The sequence below is a fragment of the Mauremys reevesii genome, linkage group 6, assembly GCF_016161935.1.
Source record: "Mauremys reevesii isolate NIE-2019 linkage group 6, ASM1616193v1, whole genome shotgun sequence".
NCBI classification, from domain to species: Eukaryota; Metazoa; Chordata; order Testudines; family Geoemydidae; genus Mauremys; species Mauremys reevesii.
This window is the reverse complement of record NC_052628.1, coordinates 44,631,656-44,653,760: the sequence shown is the minus strand read 5'-3', so window position 1 is coordinate 44,653,760 and position 22,105 is coordinate 44,631,656. Positions and strand designations below refer to the sequence as shown.

At 42.0% G+C, this 22,105-nt stretch overlaps 1 protein-coding gene and 1 long non-coding RNA gene across 2 annotated transcripts in view; one reads left to right on the top strand and one right to left on the bottom strand.

The window, feature by feature from the left end:
- Positions 1-6,509: 6,509 nt before the first annotated feature.
- Positions 6,510-11,634, bottom strand: LOC120408063. Its single transcript, XR_005600397.1, has 3 exons — positions 11,622-11,634; positions 10,932-10,987; positions 6,510-6,815 (listed from the first exon to the last, which is right to left on the bottom strand). It is a non-coding gene; the product is annotated as an uncharacterized LOC120408063 (long non-coding RNA).
- Positions 11,635-12,414: 780 nt separating this feature from the next.
- Positions 12,415-22,105, top strand: part of SV2C (synaptic vesicle glycoprotein 2C) — a 295,255-nt gene continuing 285,564 nt past the window's right edge. Inside the window, exons 1-3 of the mRNA XM_039544576.1 lie at positions 12,415-12,572; positions 13,545-13,791; positions 14,905-15,074. The gene's annotated coding sequence lies outside the window, so the exon portion shown is untranslated. The remainder of the gene's footprint in view (positions 12,573-13,544; positions 13,792-14,904; positions 15,075-22,105) is intronic.

The following is a 22,105-nucleotide window of genomic DNA, read 5'->3' as shown; positions in this document are numbered from 1 at the left end:
GTTGTAGAGAACAATCTTGTTCAAAAGAGGTACAGAATGTCGTGCTAAACAGTAAAAAGCATCCATGAGAGCTACTTACCTTTCTAAGAACAGCAAAGAGTCCTGTGGCACCTTATAGACTAACAGACGTATTGGAGCATGAGCTTTCGTGGGTGAATACCCACTTCATCGGATGCTCTAAGTAGAGCTTTTTTTCCCATCTAGTCACATCATTCTGGAGTTTTGCCATCCTGCTCCTCAATCCAGCACATGCTAGAATATCTACTATACGTGAAAGGTCAAGGTTTGGCTGCTAGTTCTATCAGGGTACATTTACTGGCTATTTCTATGTATCCTCAGGTGGATAATTGATCTGCATTTTCTAATGACACGTCCATAAGATTTCTGAAAGGCCTAGACAAATTATATCCTCAAGTGCATAATCCTGTTTCCCCACGGGACCGCAACTTAGTGTTATTAAGACTTATGGCTCTGCTGCTTGAGCCTCTGTCTGCTTGCTTGCTGTTACATCTATCCGTTAAGGTGGCACTGTCGGTAGCCATTGCTTTCTGCTAGAAGAGTAGGCGAGCTGCATGTGCTAATGTCTGGGCCTCCCTATACAATCTTCTTAAAGGACAAGGTTTACCTACCCCCTCATCTAAAGTTTATCCCAAAGGTGGTCTCTGTTCCTTGTCAACAAGCCAATTTTCTTATCTTTGTTCTTCCTGAAACCACACTCAAACAGGAAAAAACAGCGTTTGTACTCCCATGATGTTAGAGGGCGGGCATTCTTCTTTGATAGAACTAATCCTCTCATCTGTTCGTGGCGACAGTAGACAGAATGAAAGGACAACCAGTTGCTGCTCAAAGAATCTCTTCTTGGATAGCCTCATGCATTTGCATGTGCTACAACCTCGCTACTCTCACCCTGCTAATTAAGATCACAGCTCATTCAATAAGATCTCAAGTGGCCTCCACAGCATTTCTAGTGCAAGTTTGAATTCTAGACAATTGTAGAGCAGCAACTTGGTCCTCAGTGCACGTGTTTGCTTCACATTATGCCATGCGCTAAGGACTTGAGAGGCGATGCTAGAGTTGGATGGGTTGTCCTCCAGCCTTTGTTAAATTAGACGCCAAACCCACCTCCTGTTTCATGGCTTACGAGTCACCAAGAGTGTAATGCACATGTGCAATCACGCAAAGAAAAAATGGTTACTAACATGTTCTGTAACTGTTGTTCTTCAAGATGTGGTGCACATGTTCATTCCTCAACCCATCCTCCTGCCCATCTGCATTGGAGTTCTGTGAAGAAGGAACTGGAAAGTGGTGGGGGTGGGGCTAGGGCTCTGCTCTTTGTACCTGCATGCTCTGTGCATGACAGCAGCAGGCGCTTGAGACGCCTGGCTGGGAACTGCTGAGGGGGAAATGTTTCCCATGGCCATGTGCTTGGGTGCACAGGCACCAAGAGTGGAATGCACACGTGCAACACATCTCAAAGAACAATAGTTATGGAACAGGTTAGTAACTGTTTGTTTTTTCCTGTTTAGGAGGAGAATTTTCCTGGCTAATAAGGCTTATTTAGATAGACTGTTTCATCCTCAGTAATTTATGGGAAAGGGCACCTTGGTTTTAAGTTTCTAAAGCCAAATCACCAATACTGTAAACAAGGGATGAAATATCAATGATGAAATGTGGAAAACGGAATGATGTAATACTGAGCAGCCCACTGAAGAAATGTTGCTGGTTCACGGAGCTGTGTTAGTCTGGCTTCATAGATTAGAAACTATGTCAGAAGACCTTTTCTGATATATATCAGATTTACACCAGAGAAGCTGCACATCAATTATTCCAAAAGTTATTTTTCGACATGAGCATTATTGTTTCAAACAATGGCAACAAATTACTCAAAAAAACCCCACACTTTTTTTCTTCGTTAGGCTCTAATCTATACTTCAAAAGCTGAGGCAGTGACAGCTTTGTAGGTGAGTCAGTCATAACGCAAGCAGCAGGATTTTAGGTTTCACCACACAGTTCTGCAGAAGTACATAAATCTTAGGATCAGAGTTACAAATATGCTTGGAGCACCTTCACAGTCTTCTGCCAACCTGTTCTGCTTTGGAGCTGCCCCTTCACCCAAGTGGTACTTGGTCTGCACAGTAGGTTCATCGGAGTTGCTACCAAACCATAAAGCATTGCACATTGTCACAAATGTGGTACCATATGCCAATCCAGTGACAAGGAAACTGAATTTACAGAACCCTGGCCTCCAGCTTTGAATTTACTTTCCCAGAAATTTGCCTCTGGTTTCCCAGATAAAAGAGCACTTTGAATGTGCACTCTAAAGTGTTTCATACCCTATCCTTGGGTGCCCTTAACTCCCACTGAAATCAGTTTTCTAAGATTATCTACTAGCATCACATGACAATGGACGGGGAACACTTTCTTGGGGCACTCAGGATTGTGGGGCACCTTGTTACCCCCCTGCCTCCAGCATGAGGGATTTTTAACTTGTGATAGCTGGGTGTCAACTTTTGTACACTGTCAGCCTTTCAAGCACTCAAACACAGTGTATTTTGCTTTGCAGGTTAATGGTAGGGGCACTCCAATCCTTGAGCTCCCTTTGAAGAGTGTTCCCCTGTAGCATCCAGACATTGTCACTGGACACTCACAGAAATTACATGGCAAGTTGCCTCCCAAAGAAACAGTATACACACAGATGGAAAGTTACAACTCAGGTTTTGGACCCTTTATACCAATACAGCTCTGTAATTTATTTATAGTGAAAACAAATATAAGTTTATCAACAACGAACAGAGATTCACAGATTCAAGTGAGTATCGAGTAAGAAAATGAAACAGAAATGGCTACAAATAAAACAAAAGTGTATGCTTTCTAGATTTAAGGCTGACTAATTTAAGTTACAATCCTTGTCTAAAGCAGTTTCTCACCCTCCAAGACTTTCTGCAGAGCTTTCTGGTTTTCACTCAGTCCAGTTCCTTCACTAACCACCTCCCTCTCCCAAGAGTGTTCCTCACTGAAATGGATAATGGGGGCAGCGGGGAGGGGAGGGAGGATTTGTCCTTGCATGCTGTTATCGACCAATAGACCTTTCGAAATTTATTCCTGCTGTTTGTTCCCTGGAGTGCTGGTGCCACATTGAGTTCACATCCTGCCTCCCCCCCCACCCCAGGTCAACCTGTTTTTCCTATTGACTTTACAGCAAATGTAGCTCCCATTGTTTTTTGGCTCACAATGCTTAATCTACAGCTGCAGTGAGATAGCTACCTTCCTTCGGATCTAGAAGAAAGCTTCTTCTCCCTTTGTTTGGTTACAAACTTTAAAGCCTAATATTAGTAGGCAGGGCTTAAATTCTTATAGAGTATTTCCCAGAGACCCCCACGCCTCTCCCCAAAAATGCTATAAAATCTCCAGGGGGATTATATTTACCGGAGCTCCGCTTCAGACAGCTCCAGTTGAATTTAAGCCCTGTTAGTAGGTATACATAATTCCTCATAGTGTTAATACATACACTCCACAATGGTATCAATGAATAGTGTTGCCACCTTTCATTTGATACCTCACATGAAAGTCTTTTTAAATAAATACTAAGACAGCAATGTGTTAGGTGTAATGAGTTTGCCAGGCCTGATGGGTAAGGCCCTACCAAATTCACGGTACATTTTGTTCAATTTAATAGATATAGGGTTTTAAAAATAATAAATTTAATGATTTCAGCTATTTAAATCTGAAATGTCATTGTGTTGTAATTGTAGTGGTCCTGACCGAAAAAGGAGTTGTGTGTGTGTGTGTTGGGGGAAGGGAGGTTGCAAAGTTATTGTGTGTGTGGGGGGGGAGTGGTACTGCTACCCCTATTTCTGCACTGCTGCTGATGGTGACACTGCCTTCAGAGCTGAGTGCTCGGCCTACAGCTGCTGCTCTCTGGCTACCCAGCTCTGAAGGCAGTGCAGAAGTAAGAGTGGCAATACCATGACCCACCTAAAATAACCTTGCAACCCCCCTGCAACTCCCTTTTGGGTAAGGATGCTCAATTTGAGAAACACTGGTCTCCCCCTGTGAAATCTGTATAGTATAGGGTAAAAGTACAAAAAAGACCAGATTTCACAGGTGGAGACCAGAATTCATGGTCTGTGATGCGTTTTTCATGGCTGTGAATTTGATAGGGCCCTACTTATGGGAATTGCTGACAGAACAGTGAACCCTTTGCCAGTTGGCAATGAGGGGTTCTTAGGGTCACAAGGTAGTGGGGAGGGTTAAGAATTCCCTTAATATTTGTCAGTTATGAGATGAAGCTGCTAATGATCATGCCCTTCATCTGAATAAGTTAGGAAAAGATAACTTTAATGCATTGTGTTTGTGTTCACGTATTTAAGCAGAAGAACGTAGAGAAGTCTCTCTAATCTAATGTCATTATGAAATGAGAAAGGCAAATGTGATTCCCTCCCCCTAAAAAACCCCATCTCTTTACACTTATTGCTGTCTTGTAGTCTCAGCCATCTTTAGGTATTAATGTTATATTTTGGTTCTAAATGTGTCTGTGGTGGAAGGGAGGAGGAATAGGGGCTCAAATTTGCTGAGAGCAATTTTGCAGCAAAGAGAAATGTCGTGTTACTACTGCTCTGACTCAGAGAAAATTGGATGCAACTGTAAGGAAACTGTAGCAAACTGTCAACTTCATGTGATTTTCCCCCCCCCACCCACAAATGCATCATTTTCTATGAGGCCACAGAGAGCTAAAGGGAAGAAAGAGAATGAGGATGGGAAAGAACTACAGAGCTGGTCCTGGAGAGTCATTTCCATGAGAAGAAGGTGCTCTAGAGCAGCAGGGTAGCTGCAGCTCTGTGATCTCTGAACTGTTCCCAAAGTACTAAAAGGTAAAGTGTAAAGTTTGAGGAAAGAGCACAAAATGTTAGGGTTTATGAATATTCATTGCGGGGGACTGATCCTGCTGCCAGGAAAGAACCCAACAAACTTCAGACCACACATCCATTACAGTTTTTCCCCAGCTGGCTGATAGACAATCAACCATGAGAGAGTTATTAGATCATTACTCTCTCATGTCAATGAGAAGACAGGAGACTCCCTATGCTATTTTTAATAGTCTTTGTGTGACTGTGTCAAAAGTGCCTAAGTGATTTAGGAGCACAAGTCTCATTTTTTTCAAACGTAATAGGCAATCTTTTTTGAAAATTGTAGTTAGGCTCCTAAGTCCATTAGGAATTGAAAATGTTACCATAGGCTGCATTTGGTCTGAATATCTAGAAGTGATAATACTTAAATTGGGGATTTTTGTGACACATTTAATCTTCAGAGTGTTTTACAAAAAAATAACTAACTAATCCTCACAGTACACCAGTCAGCTAAGTAGGTATTTAGCAGATGGGAAAACCAAAGCACAGAGAGGTTATGTAAATTGCCCAAGGCTGCCAAGGGAAAGAATTAAAGAGCCATGATTACAATTTCCTGTCTCTCCATCCTGTGCTCAGACCACTAGGCCTTTCCTGAATCCATCAGTATTTTAAATAGCTTAACCATTTTATGACATGGTGCAAAAATGTTGTTAGTGAAGGCACACAATGTCAGTGGAACAATGACACACGAAGTCTAATTTTTCCAGTATCTGATTAAACCACACAGGGATGCATATATTTTTTAAAGACTTTTAATTCACAGAAAAGTCATAGCTTTTGAAATCCATGCAGTCTCTCTTCTCTTCTTTCCCCTACCCAGTCAGCTATAGCTCACTTCAGAATCCGAGGCTCTCCAAGGTTGTTTTATCTGTACACTAGTTTTATTAAAAATTTAATTCTGATCTTTGATTCCTGTTTGTTCCCAGCTAACTCTATATAGTATATGCTGTGATACAGAGCCCTCCTATCTATATTTCCATGCTTATGCCTACTTTAGAAAGTACTTTATGATACTTTATTTTATATATTTTTTCCTCTGTCCATGGTCACATAAAATATAGACATTTTGTGAAAGACTTTTCAGCATCCTCATGCATAAGTTTCTAAGATTGGATATGAAGCTCATAGGTGCCTCATCAATACCTGAGATAGATACATCAAAGGTATTAGTATTAAGGCATTATTTTGGATATTTTGCTGTAATGTCTATCTTTTGTGCTTAATGTAGTCTAGTTATTTTTGGCTGGAATTTTCAAAGGAGCGATGTCCAACTCCCATTAAAATGCAATGGGAGTTGGGAGCCAAAGGGAACTCCTTTAGACTCTGTTGAAAATCCCAGCAGTACATATTTTGTAACCAGAAACAATATATACTGTATTTGTAAAAGTTATTTGCAAGTGGTAGAACACATCTATTTTCCTAAGCAATAAGTTACCTTTCAGCTCATTTTCCCTTCAACAGAGAACAGAGCTGAGGGTCAGGCTTGTGTGGCCTGATTTCCCACCGAAGAAGAGACTAATGAAAGATCAAGAAGGAAAAGTTTCTTGGGCGTGGCTTGTGGTTTCCTGAGACGGACAATTTTTTGAGAGAGGTCTGCAAACCTTGTTTTAAACTGAGCCTTTGTAATCAAGTAACTTCCTTCAGAGGAATGAGGATTGGGCTACGAAGGCTACCCCCATCCCTCCCAACACATACGCATGTGTTTCTTCTCTTCCTCCTTTGTAGAGAAGCAGACCCTCCCATTTCTTTCACAGAGTGGGTAGGATGGACTGGGCTGTGAGAAACTGCCTTCTGTCACCTGCCTTCTAACTCTTCTGGGAGGCTCACTCCTCTCATCTGTGTACTATGTGGAGGTACGGTAGCAACTCTCTTCCCCCCTCCTCCTGTATGTGTAGATAGTTTTCACCACTGGGAGAGAGGGGGACAGAAACGGGGCAGTTTATTATGAATGGAAAGGTAAGTATGTAATGGGAGGATTTATTTTACTGCAGGGGTGCTGTCTCTATGGGGAGATAGTGGGCTACTAGAAACACACCCACCCCTTTCCTGTCCTTCCCCCAAGCAACCAGGCCTCATTCTCTGCCTCCTCCCACTACCGTCATCATCAGCATCCTCCCAAAATATACCCCAGAGGCCAGCCTTGTAGCAGAAATTGCCTCTTCTTTCCCTTGAACTGAACCACTGAGGGGACATTTGATGTCCCCTTTTTCACCCAACTGTATGTTACTTTAACATCCATAGTTTAGTATCCACATGATTTACAAAGGTCACCTACATAATTATTTGGCTTTTGATGCAGTAAATCATGGTGAGTCATGTCTTAAAGTGTGGTGCTTTGCCAGAAAATATTCACCACCAGCAATGAAGTGTTGGGGCCTCATCTGTCATAGCTAAATAGTAGTATATCTGACAAACCGTTTTTTACAAATCCATTCCAAATGGAGTAATAAAACCCATGTCTGAATCTGCCAGAAACATCTTGAACAGCTTATAGATGTTGCAAACTATATTGTGGCCTTGTCTTCGGTCCCGACCTTGCAGATATTTATGTATATACTTGGCTTTACACATGGGTTGTCCCATTGTGCATAAAGTTAATTGTGTGTATGTGTTCGAAGGATCAGGGCTTAATAAATGGGAATCGTTGGTACTCTTTGAATGGTTTTCTTTTTCTCATGGAGAATACTAGGCAATGGGACAGGAATTATGCTGCAAATTTAGCAAGCTCACTTATGGCTCTTTAATCATCAGTTTTGTCTCATTCACTTTTCCCTTTATCATATCTTTAAGTAAATTGTAGAAGCATATCCATGTATGGTCATTTCCTGGGTAAGGTAAAGGTGATTTGTATGACTTATTTATTTTAAAGGCATATTGTCAAGGCTTCTAGCCTTAACTTAGATCGACCAGACTTTATTCTTATTGGCAGTGCCTACGGCCCCCATTGGGATCGGGGCCCATTTGTGCTGGGTGCTGTACTAATGCAATACGTGGCTCAAAGGGCTTACAATATAATTTAAAACCAGATGGAATAAGGAGGTGTGGGAGGGCAACATGTTAGCATAGACCAGCTGTGTGCATAACTACATGCTTTGGAGCTTATTGATTGATTAAAATGCACACATAAATTATAATCTATAATTTTGGCCTGCTACCAGCCCTGTTTTTGGGGTGTAGGAATGAATACATATGTCCCTCTACTTTGCCTGTTTTCTTCCTATACCCTATATAAATCCAGGGTATTTACATGTTCAGAATTCCCTGTTCTGTGAGTGTTCGCCATGGATTTATTTTAAATGTTAGCAAGAGATTGGCCAATGCCTCAAAGGATGGGCCACGTCAGAACCTTCCAGAAGTCTGGGGCTGTATCAATGCTGCATGGTGCTTCAGGCTGTAATGTTAGTCAGCTCACACAACTTTATTTTCTCCATTTTGTTTTCACAGCTCTATTCAATTGATTAGTGAAATCTAATCCCTGTGATGGAACCTTTCCCCCAGCTAGCTGCCAATGTGGCCATTCTGTTTATTATGAACTATTTATAAAAGCCTGGCTTATTCTTGCAGTATATTTTAGTTTAATAAAAAGACCTTCAGCAATTTATTTTGGTTTAGCCTTTTTCCTATATAAGCAATTGGCCTCCATGTTGCATTTAAATTTCAGCGTAGAATTTCTGATCCAGCAGCTGCTTAGGGCATTGGAGACACCATTAAACATTTTTTTACCCTAACACAAATAAAAAATCTGGAGAGTGACTCCAAGGTGAGAGAGGAAAGACCCCAGATGTATTGGAGCTTTGAAAATTATATGTTACCTTCTCTTCCAACTGAGGAAATTCTAGAATAGTTTATCACTGCATGAAGGCTAATCTCTTGGAAGGCAGTGACAAAACACAACATTTCATAGAATCTCAGGGTTGGAAGGGACCTCAGGAGGTCATCTAGTCCAACCCCCTGCTCAAAGCAGGACCAAACCCAACTAGTAACATTGTCACTTTAAGATGAAAATCCAGCATTTTACTAACTGGAGGCTAAAGTAAGTAGTACAGCAGCAATTGCTTAGAAATAGAACTTTGTTATAGTGCTATTTCAGTATGAAATACTACTATATTATATATAAAAAAAAATTTCAAGGATTTAAATCATGAGACCCAAGCAGTAATAAGGAGAATATCTGGAAGATTGATTTCAAATCTAGTGCACATTGCTTACTCATGACACTTAAAAATACCCCAGTACAGCAATAACAGAGCAGACAAGTTTTACTTAAAATGGGAGAGCATTCATGCAGCCATTACTAGTCTGTGATTATGGGACCATTACATAGGAGACAGCTTTTCCTTATCTTAGCTTCATCTTGATGTAACTAAATACCCTGATTCATTTCATCTTTCCCTGTTTGGATTCCATCATATGTTATCCTTTTTCCAGACACAAACAGCCGCCTTATACTTTCAGTCTGACTGATTTTTTTTTCCATTTTAGACTAAGAGAAAACTAGGAAAAGAGAGAACCAAAAAGGTCTCTGAGAAAAGAGAGTGGGTTTCTCCTCTGTAATGGGCTGCATCTCAGCTGAACACAAAATGCTGCTGCTTCCAACAAAGGGATGATTTCTAGAATATAAGGTCCAGTATATTAAAACTAAGTTATGACAACTGTATTGCACTGTACACCACAAAATGCAAAACATAATAGTGTAGTGGAAGCTGAGAGAGTGTCACTGCTGTGATTAGTGCAAACCAAGGTGTTTAGACCTCTAACAAAAAAAAGGAGTAGATCAAAACAAAAAAATATTTGGCTTTCTTGCCAGCAGTATTTCTCACTGCCATTTTAACTAACTGTCAAATGATGGGCTAAGGCTCTGATTCAGCAATATACGTATGCACATGGCTAGGGATAGGATTGCACACTTAGTGTTAAGAATATGTTTGGGGCAAATCTCTCTTCATTTTGTGTTTGTATACTACCTAGCTTGGTCCATGACTAGGGCTCCAAGGTGCTACAGTAATACAAATTAATAATAATAATAATAATTAATAATATACTTTGCTGAATCAGGACCTAGAATGTCTTGAATAGAAAATATAAGTGAGTGCCATTCAGCTCAAAAGGGATTGTAAATGTTCCCTTTCCCCACATTTTAGGCTGCTACGAAATCACAGGTCACTAGCTTTCATCGCAAAGTGATGGCTAGCAGTTGTCATTCCCCTGTTGGATTCCACAGAGGCCTGGCAGCATTCTGTATGGTGGGATGTCACTTTGGGGAGAAAGCAGGCAGGTCATTTTTCATCTGACAAAGAAACAAAACAATAAAAACCGTGTTTGAACAGGTTGAACAGTCCAACCGCTTTATAGACACAGAGAGAACTTCGCTTTTCAGATCTGTATATCTGGCCCCTTTCAAGCGCTAAGTTCACCTTCCAAGTTCATTATATTTATTCTCCTCTTAAAAGGAAAAATCTTTTTTTCTTTTACAAATATTTTTATCCCAGAGATGTATCTTGCAGAGCTGGAACCAAACTCTAATCTCAGAAGAGAATGAGATGGATGGGTTTTTTGTCACTTTGGCCTGTGTCAGAAAGATGCAGCTATTTCAGTACATAAACCTCTGCCTTTGGGAGCTGCTATAATGTATATTGATTTAGGAGACAGAATAGCATTGATTTCTGGAGCACTCTGTGCAGTACCAAATATACTTTTTATATCAATGCATTTAAGTAGACTCTTTTCTTTTTTTTAGAAGTATTTACATTCACATTTTTAAATGCTAGGAGGGATTTTGTTACATTCTTTTGGGCCTCAGTCAAGGCTTTAGCATGTCATTACATTTTGGATTTGGGCATAAATTGATTTTCTGATTTACAACTCACTGAGATTTGGGGGCTTCACATCCATTTGAACAGAATTCTAGCTAGCGTTCCAAGCTACATACATCATTTTAAAAACATTGATATTTTTCCTTCTATTTGTTTTCAGAAACATTAATATCCAGAACTAACATGGTAGATATTAAAAATGCTCACTCACCTGAAGATTATGCTTCTTGATTTGGGACATTTCCAATCCTAACCATGATCCATCTGCTTTTGAAAAATTAAATCAGTTATTACTTGTAAGTCTTTGTTTAAGTGGATTTTATTCAATATCTACAATATTTTCCAAGGCTCTATGGGAAGTACTGGCATTGTTAGTTGCAGGGAAGTGGCCCTGACCTTTTTGAATGGTGTGTGGTTGACGTTCACAGTATTACCTCTTATAAAGTATTGCATGCAAGGAGAAACTGCCACAATGACTGTTATCTTTGGAATTAAGATCTGGAAGTGGAAACTAAGACCCAGATCCTCAAAGGTATTTAGGATCCTAATTTCCATTGATTCCAACATCACGTTTTTTTACTTTTCCATAAGGCTCTCTATACACTATCAACCAAATGGCAGCTTATCACTTTGCAATAAACTTAGCAGTTTTATTTCTTCAATCATTGATGATTGTCATGGGTATTAAACATCTCAAAGCTAATAAAGCACTTAGCCCAGATGGGTGTCACATAAAAACGGCTCTACACATTATTAACACTCTGGGCAATGCTTGCTTCTAAACAGGAGGCCTTTCCTGGTGCTCGGTTCAGTAGAACCTTCAGTTTTATCACATGGCTGGTGGCCCTGGAACATTCCTTCACCACCCAGTTGAGCTGAGTCAGTCTAGAGGCTAGTTTACCTGTTCTCATAGTCAGCTAGAAATCGGAGCGCCCCAGCAAGCAGCGCGCGCGCGCGCGCGCCGCGTCCCTTCCGGGTCCCCCTCTTCCTTCTCGCGCAGCTCTGCCCCCGGCATGCGCAGGTGCGGCGCAGCCGGGCCGGCCGACCCGCTGCTGCACTGCTGCGCTCGCGGGAGCGGAGCGAGCCCGCGGGAAAGCGCGGGCACCCCCGCGGTCATGCGCGCGCAGGTCCGCGTCCTCCGTCGGACGGGCCGCGGGGCGCATGCATGCGGAGCTCCACCGAGCCAAAAATGCCGCCCCCGGGAGCCGCCGCGCCGCGCTGCGGGCGGCGTGGTGTCTAGAGCCGCCCCTGCTCATAGTGCTGCCTACAAGTACTCCTCCAGCTCCATACCCCTCCCAGATGGTAGCCTGTCTTGCTGCAGCAGCTCAGCCACTCCATTCTTCTTCCAGCTGAAGCTCTGCCATCACCTGATTGCACTGAGGCCACAGCACCTGTGTACACACAAACCTCACTGTGGTGTCAAGCAGAAAGAGCAGATGAAGCATACAGGCCTGGATCCTCAAAAATATTTATGTGCCCAACTTGCTCTGGGCCCAAAAGACTGTGCTTGGCTGGCACTGCAGCAAGTAACACCTCCCCCTTCCTCCTGTATTTTCCTAATACAGCCTAACATCACACTGTGTCTATTCTGCATGTGTTGTAACGTCACAATGTACCCACCATGGAGCTGCAGTGGCCCCACGGTGACTGGGCCAGAGGCTCCAAACCACAGATTAGGTAGCTCTGCTCCAAAGCCCTCTAATCACTGATGAATTTAAATGCATACCATTTAAGGCACAGGGCCAAATGCAGCCTGGATTTAGGGGAGGCAACTCCAGTGGAAGTCTCTGTTCCAAATTCACTCAGTGCTGGTGTAAGATGGTGAGGTAAATTAGACGTCAGGATTAAATTGGTAAGAAAACTGGTACTTGACAAAGTAGTGTAGCTTCCACTCATTCTTGGCACCCACTGAATGCCAAATTTCTCCAGCACAATCGCATCCCAAACTTCCCTTAGGATGGTGAAGCTTAGTCCTCTGGGGCTGGCAGATGGCAATCTGCTAGCCAGGAATAGCCAGAGAATGCTCTGGCTGCACCTGATCAGCCCTGACACATACCCTATGCCAGGTGCTGGAGGGGGTAGATGTGAGCCAGATATGCAAGGAATTTGTCCACTGGCACTTACCTCACAATGGAGAAATCTCTGCCTGGGTTGACCTAAGCAGTTTCCAGCCCCTTTGCATCACCAAGGGGCATAAAGAAAACTAAAGAATCTAGGCCCCAAGGTGAGGAAGGTCCCTGGCGATTAGTAAAGTGTGAGTTTGAATCACATGAACACCATGATGTTGCTGAGATGAGAATCAGAGGGAGCCTCTTTGCCAATGTCACAAATAGGAAATTAAAGAAAAATATAACTTTCAGAAAATCAGCCCACAGTGCATTTTATATGTATATCTATATCAATATAGATATAAATATATAATGTTGTCTTCTGTGTGTCCCATTGCCACAGAAATACATAATGAATATTAAATCATAGATGTCAAGAATGCCACCTCCTTGTTTTCTTTAGGCTAGAATGGTCATTTCTGAACTAAATGATCTGTTTTGCCATTGGCTCTGTGAATCACCTACTATTTTGTTCTCCTCAAGTTAATTTGTTCGTTCAAATAACTAACTACAAATTAGATTCCTTGAAAAAATAATTAAACTTCTTCCTGGTCTGAAAACATTCTCCAAGATAATTTTACAGAAAAAGGCACAAGGAGGAATACTTACAAATATAAAACAAATGCACAGTGAATCTATTTAACTTTCAGTTTTTAAATTGCTTGTCACTTCTCAAACTGCTTAGTTTTAAGCTAAGGTTTTTCTCCCCCACACAGCCAGCCTTCCTCTGATTCATCAATGAAGTCATAATGCTGGAACTCTGAGATCACAATCATCTCTATGGCAACAGATTATGAATTCAAAAATAGCCGAAGGGCCAGAGCCAAAGCCCCTTGAAGTCAATTGAAAACCTCCCATCAAACTTCAATGGGCTCAGAAGAAACAGAGCAGGGTAGGGGAAAAGCCTTTAATAAAATACAAATACCTTTAATAACAGCAACAGAAACAGAAGATATTGATGAAGTAAATTCCTTTGTAAAAACATTTTTATTTATCAAATTTGTTCTACTGTACAAGTCCCTGTTTAGCCAGTTACCACTGATACAGTGTTCCATCACAGTGAGTTTGGGGTGCTTTTGTATTGTACTTAAATATGTTCAGGGTTTGTAGTTTTATTTTTTAAAGTAAAGTGCAGTGTATGCTTTCATAAGCTGCACAGAAGTTATAGCTATGAAAGGAGCTATCTTCGTGTGTTAAGTGCTTTTGCACAAAACCTACACTATGAAGAATAGCATCAGCTCTTAATATTGCTTTTCTATAGATAAAAACTGCTTCAGCCTTTTTCTCTCCCCTAAAATAAAGTCTGAAACCAGATTTTAAATATCAGAGTTTTGTCAGGATTTTTCAAGGACCCTAATGGCATAAAGCACTCAAATGCCAGGGAAAGTCAATGGGAATTAGGCACCTATTTCTCTTAGGTAGCATCAGCCCCCTCCCAGGCAGGGCTGACGAGAGGGAGGGAAAAGGGGGACAATTGTACCAGCCCCCTGAGCTCTGGGGCAGGGGGGCCTAACCCATCTGTGTAAATAAAGTGAAATGGCAGGGTGTGAGAACCCAGAAAACAGGATGTTCCAGGGCCCTCAATTTCTTTCAACACACCTGCTTCCATGCAACCCCACATGACCAGGGGTGCCTCTGCAATGCTAACAGTTCCTCCCTTCTCATTGCAGTCCCACCAGACAGGGTCACAAGCCCTTCTGGCCAGGCTTTTATTCTCATTTTCCCAAAACAGCAAACCACAACATAACAATTACCATGGTGGTCTCCAGCTGTATCCTCACCTGGGCGGGGCATTTCCTTTTCCCCAGCTTACTACCAAGATACCTCACTCACTCATTGCTGCTTTCAGTAGCTCTAACAGTGGAACCACCTGATCCAAGCCGGGTATGGCTCCTTCCTAATCAGGATTAGCTGGCCCTTCAGGGCAAGCTGCCTTGTTACAATCCCTTGGAAAATCCCACCCTAAGGCATTAGTTATAGACCGACCATCTTTGTTACATGTTTTTATAGTGCCTAGATAACCATTAAAAACCAAATCCCTTGCCAGCTCTGTTTTTTTTTTTAAATTGGACCCAGAAAATCTGCTTACAGAATTTATCAGCAGGACCGTGTGCATGAAAGAGTGACCACCCTTTGATCTCTTGGCTGATAAGCACATGAAATACTAGAGCATACTGAAATCCGTAGCCCTATTCATGTACACAGGTCTCTGAATCTGCTGCACAGGATTCATTACAGCATTTCAGGTGAGCCGCCCAAGTGTTCCTTTTTTAACTCTTACCCTCTGGCCTGTGGAGTCTTGCAAAGTGGATATGTCTTTTAATCCAAGTGACGGAGGCATGTACTTCTAATAGAAGGTCACCAATTCTATTCCCCATGTGACAGCCAAGGGTTTTGTATTTATGTAGCCAGCAGACTAGGATCTGACCATTTGATTTTGATGAGAACCCCAGAAGTCCCTGGGTGAGCTCTACCTTAACAAATGAGTGTGTGGATGGTGATAGGGTTATGAAAACAAGGCAGGGGATGTGCTGAGACTGTTGTATATTGTACCTGGTAGAGTGATTTTCACAGTTACTGTGTCCCCCAGCCCCATTTGTTTGTTTTCTCCCCCTGTTGCCTGGCATGAGATGCTAAAATTGTAAGTGCTTGGGGACAGGGATTGTCTTGTTATTAACAGTGTGTATAGTGCTTGGTACCTTACATTTCTGATCCCTGATGGGGGCCCTTAGGTGGGACTGCAATACAAATAATAAATAATAATACTAAATGAAAGGGATTTCTTATTTGTGTCTGCTTGAATATATGAAACCTGCTCCTACACAACTATATGCTGAGCTAATGAATCTACTGTATTGACTGGAATACATCAGATCATGCTCAAGTGTTCAGTTTTCAGTTGTCTCATTCTTTGGTCACTGCTATAAAAAGATGATTATAATTTATATTAGAGTACCACCTAGAGACCCCAGCTGAGATTGGGGCCTTTTTGTTCTAGATGTCGCACAAATACATGCTAAGAGACAATCCCTGCCCTGCAGAGTTTATGTTCAAAATACTACGAGACACTAGACAAAAGGTGAGAGGGAAAAGATGCACAGGGGACTAGATTCACAAATGGATTTAGGCACCTAACTGGCACTATAGACACCTAAATCCCAGATTCAGGCTCTACTGGGATTCACAAAGCCCCCGCACAGCTGCCGCCAAACCCTGCAGGGGCCTAAACTCACTCAGAGCCTAAATTTTTGCAGTAAATTTTTGCAGTAAATTTTCCCTAGGCATTTATGTTTCTGCCCCTGAGCATGCGCACTGCAGCCCCATGCCTGGCATCTGGACTCCTAAGCCCCAGAGCTATGCATGAACCCAGGGCTGTAACCAGGGTGTGGCGAGTGGGCCAGCCACTCAGGGTGCAAAGTCACAGGGGAAAAATCAGGGGAATGGAAAAAAAGGTAGGGGGTACAAATATGCTTGAGCACCCTAGGCTCTAAAATGCCTACTTACGTCACTGCGTGAACCAGAAAAAGAGAGGTGTTCCTCTACCTGATTTCTCTGCACGACCTGATCCAGTAACTGTGCTCAGACCTCGCCTACCAGAGTGGGCCTCCATAGATGAGCTTACACAAAATGGCCCAGGGTGGGAAGAACTTCCCTCCTAAATTTTAGCTCAGTGGTTGGAGCACTCATCTGAGATGTGAGAAACCCCCGGTTCAAGTCCCCCTCCAGCTGAGGGAGAGAAGGGATTTGAACAAGGATCTACCACCTCTCAGGTGCAAGCCCGAGCCACTGAATGATGGAATATTCCACTGGGGGGGGGGGTCCCCCAGTCTCTCCTGTTGAAGTTGTTCCTCTAAGGATATATAATTTAAGAAGTCATTGGAGCAGCATGACTGGGTCCTGGTTGAAGCTAGTCTCCTGTGGATAAATAATGAAAAAATCATTGGCCAGAGAGAGAGAGAGAGTGCAAGCATTAGAATGACTCTGTTGCTTAGTCGTTAGACACTCACCTGGGAGGTGGGAGTGAGTACCCTAACCATGGGGCTAAAAATTATGAGGGAAGTCCTTCTTCCAGCCCCCAGCTTCTTGCTAAAAGAATGTAGGAACCATACACCAAGAAAGGGTTTGAATCTGAGAATCCCAAGCAGAGAGTGAAATCTCCCCACAGCCTGGACTTAGGCACCTATGCCCAAAAGATGGACAAGGCATAGCAAACCCCTCTGGACTTGACATCTCCCATTGGCTAGCTTATGCAAGGAGCCACCTAAGGTGCTGGCTTTTGTGAATCCCATTCTAAGGCACCTATCTCCCCATGCCTTGTCTAGGGAGCCTAGGTGCCAAACTCAGCCTTTGTGAATCCCATTGATTTTTTGAGGTGCAGCAGGGCTCAGTGTTACCACACCTAACTCCTTTTGTGAATTCAGTCCAAAGAGGTGAAGTGACTTGCCCAAGGTTACAGAGTGTTATCTGTGTCACAGTTGGGAGTAGAACCCTAGTCCAACACCTTATCCACCACATCACACTGCCTTCAAAGCGCACTGTGACAGCCCACAGAGCCCCAGTGCCTCCAACAGATGAAGAGCACTGAGATTTTGGAGCTGACTGCTATGAGCTCTATGGCTCTGACATGTACATATTTTAGTGTACAACCCTGGTGTCAGTATATGTTGTCTGAGACTAATGTCTAGCTGCTCTTCTGCTCTGTCTGTAACTGAGAAGCTTCAGCACTTTATCCTATTATTTTTCCTTCCTGTATGCATTATATGTTTTAATTCTGTTTTATATGAAGCATCCCCAGAGCCATGCATGAAAATGTACATATTAGTGATCATCTATCATGAACTGTTGTATTATAAATTACAATAAAGCAAGTTTTTCAGCTTTCCGATAGATGTATGTTCTCAGTATAATTGACAATAAAAGTGCAAAACCAGGGACAAAAGACATAATTCACCACCAGCAGGGTGAAATAGTTAATCAGTATTTTCCCTCTCTCTTTCTAATTATTTTTCCTGAAATTCCAATGCTTCATTGACACAGACTCCCTTTTGGATATCTCATTATTGTATCTTTTCAGTGCTTGGCCAGGCTGTCCCAGACAGCCTCTGAAACACCAGCATGTGCGCCCCTGTGCTACTGCCACTATGGCTTGTCTTGGAATAAAACAATGCCATGGGGTTTGCTTTTCAAACACTCCTCTTACTGCCCAGCTATTGAGGTCAAAACATCTCTGTCCATAATGGACCAGTCCTCTGCTGAGTAATGAGTCTGAGATGATACTTCTTTTTATATGAACCCAAAAGAATTGTAATTGTAATATTAATGCACATTCTTTATAAAAACAAAATCATGTAGCAAACAAAACAACATAAAAATGGTCTCCTACAGGACATGAACTACATTTCCAGAAGCTACTCAGTAGGTTTATTCATGCTATCAGAAATCTTTACTATGGAGAAAGATAAAGAAAAGCTTCAGAAAACTGACAAACATCCACTCTTAGATATCATGGCCTGACTTGTGTCGTAGGAGCTGAGAGGCATGTTCATCCACTGCAAGAAACAGATTCAGAGGAACCATCTGTGGCTCTCCTTTGCTCTCAGTCTTAATTCTACCCCCCCCCCCCTCTGCCCCTGCCCCTGCCCCTGCCCCTGCCCCAACCTACACCAGGAAGAGAGAGAGAGAGAGAGAGAGGCTGGCTGTACCTCTGTCCAGCCATCACAAGCCCTTCATTAAATGTACTTGACCCCTTTTGCATAGACAAGTTAGATGAAGGCCCAACAGCTCTGACCATGTGGTCCTGAGGTGATAGACTGGTCCTTCACTTCTGCTCTGGTGGAAGAAGTGTTATTATTTCCTATTTCTTCATCATGCATACTGCTATGTTCAGCAATCTCACAATCTAGCTAAACTGGGCCAACTAATTCCTCCACCCCCTTGAGTCAACGCAATTACGGAGGTGTTGCCCCTTATACCTTCTTCAACCTAAATGGCCCAGCATAGTTACACCATGTATCTGTCTCAGAATAATAGTTTATTCTCAAGGGCAGTTAACTTTTACTCACAGATTCAGTGTAAATTGGGTCTGCTTACTTCTCATTCAAAGAAATATTAAAAATTTCAAATATTTCACAGGAAAGTCCTATTGTTTCAGACCTATGATACAAACTAGAGCAGCGGTTCTCAAACTTCACTGCACAGCAACCCTCTTCTGAGAACAAAAATTACTACGTGACCCCCCAGGATGGGGGACCAAAACCTGAGCCCCGCCGCCCCAAGTGAGGGGGGCCAAAGCTGAAGCCCAAGTGCTTCAAGCCCAGATGGGGGGCCTGTAACCTGAGCTCCCTCACCCAGGGTTGAAGCCCTCAGGCTTCAGCTTCAGTCCCGAGCGGTGGGGCTTAGACTTGCTTGGCCCTGGGCCAAAGCCCAACACCAGCCCTGGAAACCCCATTAAAATGGGGTTGTGACCCACTTTGGGGTCCTGATCCACAGTTTGAGAATCGCTGAACTAGAGAGTTCTCTGGCCTTTTTCTTTCTCATCAGTTTTGTACATGACATACATTTTCATTTATTTCTATTTGCACACTAAAGATTCTGTAAGTGAAATTATTTGTCCTGGAATATAGAGAAGAAGAATTTTGATTATGTTTTTTTATTAATCTTGAGCACCAGGTCATTAGCCAACTGGTCAGAAACCAGCTTTTCAGTGCATGCTAATTTTAGAGTATTTCACTCTATGCATCTTTAAAAAAATACATACATTAATTTTAACGGTAATATCTGCTGGTTTTAAATTCTATTTAGACTGTTTAGAAATGTTTCTACAAGCTGAAAGATTTTCTGTTCTGTTCCTCTTTAATAAGGGAAATGAAATAAATGTAAACATATCACAGATAGCATGTTCAGCCTCTGCAGGAGATGTGCATCATGTCACTTTCCAGCTGTCCCTATAGCAGTCATACGTGACTTCAAAGGGGCCCTCGCACCTTTCTTGTCCTGGAAGATGGGTTGGATTGATAGGGATCTTTGATGGAAGGGGTGGGGTACAACAAGGTATAATGATGAAAAGTATGAGGATCCTAGAGGATCTCTCCCTGCCCGCCAAAGGCCATATCTCCAAATGACAGTCACATCTAGTACAGAGAGATTATTTTGTTTTGAGACTGACTTCTGACATGTACAGTGGCTGTCATGCAACCTATCAGGGTGGGGGGAGAGGTAGAAGAATGGACTAAATACTTTAAGAAACAGATTATGATTAAAGGAGGACAGCCTGATGGTAGCCTTAATATTTAATAGTTGTACAGCTGAATTTAATCTCTTTTCTCTTTCCTTGAATAGTTTTCTATATAAGAGGAAACAAAAGTTACCAAGAGTCAGTAGGCTGAGCTAGGTGAAATTTAGCATTTTCATGTGCTGATATTTACACAAACTAAAATATGGTTTTCACTCTGTCTTTATGTGGGGGTTAGATGGGGTAATTTCCCTCTATGAGGTTGTCCTGAAAACTTTTTATTCCATGAAACTTATTTAGGAATATTGCTGCTTTTATCTTATATAAAATTAACAACACATGAGCTGTTGTTTCATGTACTGATATGATGGTGTGATTTCCTTATTGAAAACAGCATCCCGGTGGATTAAAAGTAATATAAAATTCCAATATCTTATGTGATTTTTACCACCCATGCTCTCCTGCCTCCCACTCTGGATATTTGTATGAAATCAACATGAATGGGGCAATAGACCTGCGTATTTGACAGCACGTTGACGCTAGTGTTATCCTGTTGATCATCTCAGAGCTCACCTTGCTGTCAATCAGACCTCTCAGTCACTGACTCCTATAATATTCAGAATGACCCAGTCCTGAACAGAAACAACTGGTGGTTTTAATTTGTCTAGTGTTTTACTATGAACATAGTAATCAGTCATCAATAACGGAGATGAGACCATCAAATTAATTTTACTATGAATTTGACTTTGATTGAACCCTGACTCCAAAGCGGATAGGCCCAGGTCCACAATTATTACACCACATAGCCTCTCAAATGATATGCATTTCTAATGACCTGCTAAACTCCTTCAACTCCTAGTTGTATTTGCATAATGGGGAAAATGCCTTGATTCATGTCCCTTCAGGAAGGATGTGACACATTTCTATTAGCCTGAACTCTTTGATTAAGGGAACTGGAGTTGTGTTGCTAGGGATACAAGAAAGAGCAGAATACTGTAGCCACCGCTGTGCTAGAAGATTACCTCTATGATTATAAAGCGAAAACAAGAATAATCAATTTTGTTGCACAGATTCAGGCAACTGTCAAACTGTTCACTGCAAAAGAATGACACAAGATTGATATTTCCATATTAAATCCATTGTAGTCAATAAGCTTCCACACATCAGGCTAGAAGAGATGCAAAATTGCCACAATGTTGAGCATTATAATTGAACAAAATGCAGTTAATAGCATTGAACAACACAGCAATTGTTTTCTAACCGTCAAAAAGCAAACGTTTTAACTCTCCCAAATTCAGTGTTTCAAAAAGCTCCAGATTTGGGATTTTTAAAAAACCAGTAGCTACTGCTGATCTTTTCTGGTTCCTTTGCCTAGCATAAGAAATATAAATAAGTACATCTCTACCTCGATATAACGCAACCTGATATAACACAAACTTGGATATAACGTGGTAAAGCAGTGCTCCAGGAGGGTGGGGCTGCGCGCTTCGGCGGATCAAAGCAAGTTCGATATAACGCGGTTTCACCTATAACGCGGTAAGATTTTTTGGGTCCTGAGGGCAGCGTTATGTCAAGATAGAGGTGTATCATCTTTTGTTAGTAAGGCTGATATACTAGGGAATAATTTAAATTATAGGATGTACCCCACAATGCTGCATAGTCTTGCCCCAGTTCTAGATTTCATATCAGCAATCCTAGACTGAGCCATGCTTGCAATTGTGGGTGGTTAGAAACAAATTAAAATCAGATCTATGGGTGAAATCCTGGCCCCACTGAGATTAATGTGTGGGCCCTGCTTAAAGTTGGAGTATGAGCATAATAGCCAGTGGCTGCCAGCAATACACCTGTGTTGATTTGACATTATTGGAGCGCATGTAGTAATTTGTCACAGGATCTGAAATGACTTGATTGCTTGAACAAGGGGATCACCAGGCTACATCAGACACTAGTGAACCTGCAGACTAAAAAATTAAAATAAATGGCAATCTACCTATTAGATCACTCTATGCAGGCAAGGAGTGAGAAGACGACAACTGCCCTACATCA